The sequence below is a fragment of the Canis lupus genome, chromosome 11, assembly GCF_003254725.2.
Source record: "Canis lupus dingo isolate Sandy chromosome 11, ASM325472v2, whole genome shotgun sequence".
Lineage (NCBI taxonomy): Eukaryota > Metazoa > Chordata > Mammalia > Carnivora > Canidae > Canis > Canis lupus.
The window spans coordinates 47260580-47267387 of NC_064253.1; positions in this window are offsets into that span (position 1 = coordinate 47260580).

Genomic DNA, 6808 nt, shown 5'->3' on the forward strand with positions numbered 1-6808 from the left:
TCTTCAAGTTACCCCATAAAGGCCAACCTTTTGGGGTGGCAGCCCTCATAAGCAAAAATCTATGGGATGGACCTCTTTTTCTTTCTTTCCTTCTTCCCTTCTTCCCTTCCCTTCCCTTCCTCAAGGTTGAGTGGGGAAGAATGAGTTTGAACCATGAGAGACTCCTAACTCTGGAAAACAAACCAAGGGTTGCAGAAGGGGAGGAGAGTGGGGATGGGATGACTGGGTGACAGGCACTGAGGAGGGCACTTAATGGGATGAGCACTGGGTGTTATACTATATGTTGGCAAATTGAATTTAAATTTTTAAAAGGGGAGACAAATGAACTAATCTTAGATGCCAGAAACTATATGCTTAAAGTCTTTGTAGAACTACACTTTCAGCAAAGACCCAAGGGCATCTTGATACAGATTTCTGGCGTTCTTTTTTCTGCACACCTCTCTTTCCTGGAATTCTCCTTCACAATGGTCAGTCATCTCAGACTTCCTGAACTCCATCTCTGCATCTGTTTTCACAGCTCAGCAGTAATGCTGTGGAATCTTGACACCATTCTGCGGATGAAAGGTGCCACCAGACAGCAAGCCATGCCTTCACTGCCCTTGACCGACAGAACACAGTCTAGCACTTCTTGTTGTTAAATGTCTGAAAACAATCATTTCACATATCTTTTCCTCGATCTAGTTGTTTAAGGTAAGAATTTGCTATTACAACATCACGGCTAAAAACAAAAGTCAATATAAGCTCTATCATCTAAAATAATAATATATCATTTAATACTGGTACATTTTTTCCTGATAAAATCATAGAAAAGGTGTTTGAAAAAGTATGTTTTTGCTTGGGGCAATGAATTCTTCATTCTTTTATTAGGTGTAATAAATAAATTATAATATGTATATAAAGCTAAAGAGAATGAATGGAACATTAATTTTGGATATTTTTAAGAGCAATTTATATAAAGTTTAAAATAATATTAGATTTATGACTGTGCAATGATATAGTTGAAGAACATATTACTTTTAGCAAAGATAATTAAAAAGTATTGATATGCATGCAGTAACACATAGCTTACTAAAAAACGAATGTATTTTCTCCAAGATACATGGAAATGAAAGAAAAAAATGCAAATTGCTTTTCTGAAAAAAGTATCTTAAAGTTTTGATAGCTCCAAGGGATACTTTTGATTAGCTATAAATATAATTTGAATGTTATTACTATGTTTTATGACCTTTCTGCTTTTATTCTTTATTTTTCTCATTTTTTAGAAGAAATAAAGTTGAAGATGGGAACAAAAAGAAACTTGAAATGTCTACAAGAAAATGTTAAATATGATAAATATCCAGATTATTATATGTGTGGAAATGTTTACATTGTTGGTGTTGAAGTAACAAAGGAAAAATAATATTAATAGCAATATTGAAACCAATAAACTTAGCCATAGATTCATTTGTATTTTTTAATATTTATAGAAACTAAAGTTGATATGACTTTTAAGATTAATAAGAAAGAAATTTACATTTTTCTCTGAAAAAGGTGGCACTGGGTCATTAGTTTTAATGTTTCTATGATTTTTAAAAGAAAGTAATTTCATTTTATCTAAACAAATATAAAAATGTAATACATAGCTGATAAAATTTTGCACTTCTCTAAGCAAGTAATTTGGTTCATTTTCTTTTTATTGCACTTATTTTACATATTCACAGAGAAAGGAAAACTTGATTTTATTCCTCAATAATATTTCTATGAAGATCATCATTCCAAAAGACTTTAACTTAGAGTTAAAAATACTCCTTTCATAGAGTGTATACTTTCGGAGTTTTTATTTTTTATTTTATTTTTTTTAATTTTTTATTTGTTTATGATAGTCACAGAGAGAGAGAGAGAGGCAGAGACACAGGCAGAGGGAGAAGCAGGCTCCATGTACCGGGAGCCCGATGTGGGATTCGATCCCGGGTCTCCGGGATCGCGCCCTGGGCCAAAGGCAGGCGCCAAACCGCTGCGCCACCCAGGGATCCCTCGGAGTTTTTAGAAACAAAGTTTTTCTTTAATGAGAAATAGATTTCTTCTGTGTCAAATTCCTTGGGGTAGGGGGTCAGATGAAACTCTTACCTTAGGACTGACTGGTTTCAATCATGGGAGATTTTTCATATGAACTTCCCCAACATTTTAGCCCCTGAGGAGGGGGCTTACTCCGTTAAATATTTTACCTTGTCATAAAGTGGTGTCTTTCCCGCTCCTCTAAGGGACATTTCTACTTTGCCGTGGAGAGTTTCTGCCTTTGTTCTGCGTTGCTTGTGAGTGACATTTTAGTGAACCTGATGCTAGGGTTACATCAGAAGGCACGGTAGCTCACATGGTAAGCTCTATCTTCTAACCATGCCTATTTCGGCATGCTAATCATCATCTTCATTCCTTGGTTTATTCTCAGTGTATTCAGAATCAGGCTAGAAAAAAGGGACATTATTTAATGATGACCACTCTAAAGAATCCAGCAAGAATAATAGTTAAAAATAGAAAACCAGGGAGGCCTGGGTGGCTCAGCGGTTGAACATCTGCCTTCTGCACAGGGCATGATCCTGGAGACCCGGGATGGAGTCCCACGTCGGGCTCCCTGCGTGGAGCCTGCTTCTCTCTCTGCTTGTGTCTCTGCCTTTCCCTCTGTGTCTCCCATGAATAAATAAATAAAATCTTTTTTTAAAAAAAACAGAAACCAAATCACGGAGACCTGAGTTTGAATCTCATCTTTATGTCTTAGGTGTTGTATTATACCGTGCAAGCCACCTCCTCAGAACTTCAGTTTTCTTAAATGAGACTAAGATATGTTGTTTAAGAATTTGGTGAACTACTGGTTTTACTTGTATTCCTATTTTTTCTTATATTTGTATAAATATAAGTATTTAATAATATATTTACTGTTGTGAGAAGTAATTTATTTTTATATAGACATATGATAAAATATTTAACAGGAAATAAATTGGAGATATTTAAAGTTATTATATTTATGACACACAAGGTAGGAAATCTTAGCATGATAATTTATACATAAGAGACCTCACAGAATATCAACTATCAATCACTTGAGGGAATAATGGGAAAAAGGTTTTCGAATAGAAGAGAAAAAGAGGTTCTTGAATATTGTAAGCCTTACTTTTTTGCTAAACACGTTCTTTGAATATTCTAGTCATCAGTAAAGAAAAATAAAGAAGGAAGGGTATAATTCTCTTTTTATTCATAATGTCATTTTCTTTCAGTGTTTCTTACAGTTGCCATTCTTTTCCTTTTTTAGGAGGTAACATTTTATATTGCAATTTCTCATGTATTTGGTTTTACTACTATAGATTAATTTGTTGTTTGCTGTAATATGGTCATTAGCTATGAATATTGGGATAGTTATTGGTTCTTATAAATAACCTATTTGACTTTTTATTTATCCAAAATGAGATGGAACCTCTATGTACACAGGTGATCTTGAAAAATTAGCAACTTTTTTTTTATAGAACTGAAGGACTAGGGGAGATATCCTTCCTCTATTTTAAAAGTTAAAAAGGACAACAAATATCTAGGTCCAACTGCAGCAGGAGAAATCAAGGTGGAACCCCAGACAGTTCAGAAACAGCAAATCTACTTAAAGAAATGAATTCTGTTATGTGGCTCATCTAATGGAGAACATAAAAAAAATTAGCATTGCATAAATTGCAGGACAGTTCCTTGTATATATGTGAGTGTGAACATGTCCCTAGATGGCAAGTAACAAATTAATATTTCCTAGCTATCCACTGTATCTTTTATGCACCATTGACGCCATATGTTTCCTAAGAGAAACATTCATCTAAGGGAAACAGACACAATGATTGATAATTTAACACCTTCAACATGCCCCATTTTCTACCTAATTACTACATTTATTTTTTTCTCTTTGGTTACCTTGTATCATACCACACTCCAGTGGTGGTGCTGAAACAAGCAAAAAATAGTAATCTACACTAAGAAATGTGACAAAGATACAACCTCACATGGGTGAAGAAAATACTTTATCAAACGTAGAATAGCCATTCAAAGCATGTAGTGCTTTTAGTTAATTATACATATTATCATATCATCAAGGAACTTAGTACTTATCAGAGCTAATAAAAGAAGATATGATTAAACAATATACGAATGCTTACAATCCAAAAGATTCATAGAAATAAAATGCAAAAATCAGGAAAACATGACTATCAAATGGGGCTTTTCAAAAACTATTGGATGGTAGATTATATGATAAACACGATTCATAACTGAAAGGATTTTAAAGATGAAAGATAATAAACTTTATGAATTTAGTATATTTAAAATATGAAATTCTCTAAGATAAAAATAAAAACCTAAAATATGTATTTTGAAAACTGTCATATGCATATTTTATTAGCACTCAAACCTAAGTACATATATATGCATATATACAAAGTATGTGTGTACATGTTTGTAAAAACATATCTATTCACATGCAATAAGTATATGTGTATTTAATATATATCATATATGATATATAGATATTATATATAAAGGAAAATGTTTTATATATAGAGAGAAATACACATCCAATAATGATGTGATATAAGGATATATAGAGATCACATAGAGATAGGGATGCAAAGATTATACACAAATACACACAATGAAAAAATAAATGTGCTTTGGGGATATTACTCTGAGAAACTTCCTCTTTATTAGACATTTTACAGGAGTTAATCTGCTATCCCAAATTATATCTGTTTTTTACAAATACGAGGAGATCTAATTACCACAAATCCTTTCTTATTAGGGTAAACAACAGCTAATTGTGCTACACTGCTAATTCAGTATGATAGAAAGCATATAATAAAATAAGACTTTCAAATCACATTAGTGTACAAATACTATGCTTCATGATCATTATCAACAGCATTATATTTGGTGGTTAATGGCTTACATGTCCGAGAGAGAGAACAGATTTTATTTGATCAGGTAAGTTACAAACTGACAAAACAGTGCAGTCCTGAGACTCTCGGTTGCTGAGCACATTCTTGTTAATTCTGGTTATTTAAGGATAACTTTACTGATTTCTTTAGAGATTAATTGGAAATGAATGAGCTCTCAGAGTTTATCAATTTAAGAAGGAGCATAAATCATCCTAGTCCATGTACTCTTCACAATGCCAGTGGGTGGTAGTGTAGGGATACAATTTAACAGAGCCAATTCATAATCACAGTCAAACATATTTTGTGATGGTGTCTGATTTTCCAAGTAGGAGTCAGTTGTTTAGAATCTGCACTATTTCTGCAAGTCAGTTCTTTATTTTTTAAATAAATGATAACCCTTAATTAACTAACATAGAACTGGAATCCTACTGTTTAAACCACATGAGAAAAAAAAAAAATTAAACCACATGAGATACTCAGTTTAAAAAGTTTAAATGACCAGTATTTGTGGCAACATTCACCCAAGACTCCTGAAAGAGAGTCACCTCCAAAACAAACCTAAAGTTCCTTGAGGTAGCTGAAAATTTGCACTTCTGAAAGTAGTATGTTTAGAAACTTAAATATTATATTCATGTCAATTATATAATCACTTTTTTCTGTGTGAATTTTCCACATTGGTTCAGATTTTTTCTGAAAAAATAAATAAAACTAATTCGTTTTATTTTTTACTGAGTTTATGTGTATTTCCTTTGAAGCAGGTTCAGTTTTTGAAATAGAGGATATAAATAGTTTTATATGAGAAATGATGGGAAAAATCAGTTTCCACACTGGGTATTTGTTTTATTTTTTTAACTGAGCTTCAGTGTTTGTGTGAACCCCTGAAGCTGCATGCAGAGGATTCACTTATGTGTATTTTTTGGAAATGTTTCTATAGCTTTCATAAAATTATTAGATAATGTTCATTATTTTTAAAGATTTTATTTATTTATCTATTTATTTGAGAGGAAGATCATGAGCAGAGGGGAGGGGCTGAGAGACAAGCAGAATCTTCTCATGAGTGGGGAATCCACCTCAGGGCTCCATCCCAGGACTCTGAGATCATCACCCGAGTGGAAGCCAGATGCTTATTCAACTGAGCCACCCAGGTATGCCTAAGGTTCTTTATAGTTGAGGATCAAAAACCTAACTTTAGAATCGCCCTAACTTTTCACATATTAATAGATCAATTTTGATGGTAACATATCTGTAAATCGAGAATGTGTTCTGGATGCTTATCTAGAGTCTCTCAAATGACAGCAGCATCAACATTCTGACAGAGATTTCTTCTAGGACTCCATTTATGTTCGATTTTCATTTCACTTCAAGCATTACAACTTTTTATTTCTTTCCTGTACTTTCATCTTTGTTGACCAATTCCCTTTCTTGATTACTCATTTTTATAGACTGTCCTAGGGGTATCACTAAGAGAAAAGAAAGTGACACAATGTCTTGCTTTGCTCCCTGTGCTTTCTAGTGAATAATAGAGATGCAGTAATCAATCACTGAATGACTTTCAAACAAGCTGTGTGACTTGCTAATCATGATATGCATCTGACACTTGGTGATTTGTGGACTAAGAACCAGCAGGATTTTCCATACCATACTGTACTTTATGCAATTATCACTGCTAATACACCATGGTAACTGAAATTTGAACCATGTTTTGGGGGATTGATATTATTTAACCATAGTAACAGAAACTCAAGCATATCAAAATTGCATAAAGTGAGTACTAGCTGTATTTAATATCCAGTGAAAATATTCAAGTATGAAATGTTTCTTCAGATCAATAAAAGCTGTGAGAATTTGTGACCACCATATCCCAACTCTTT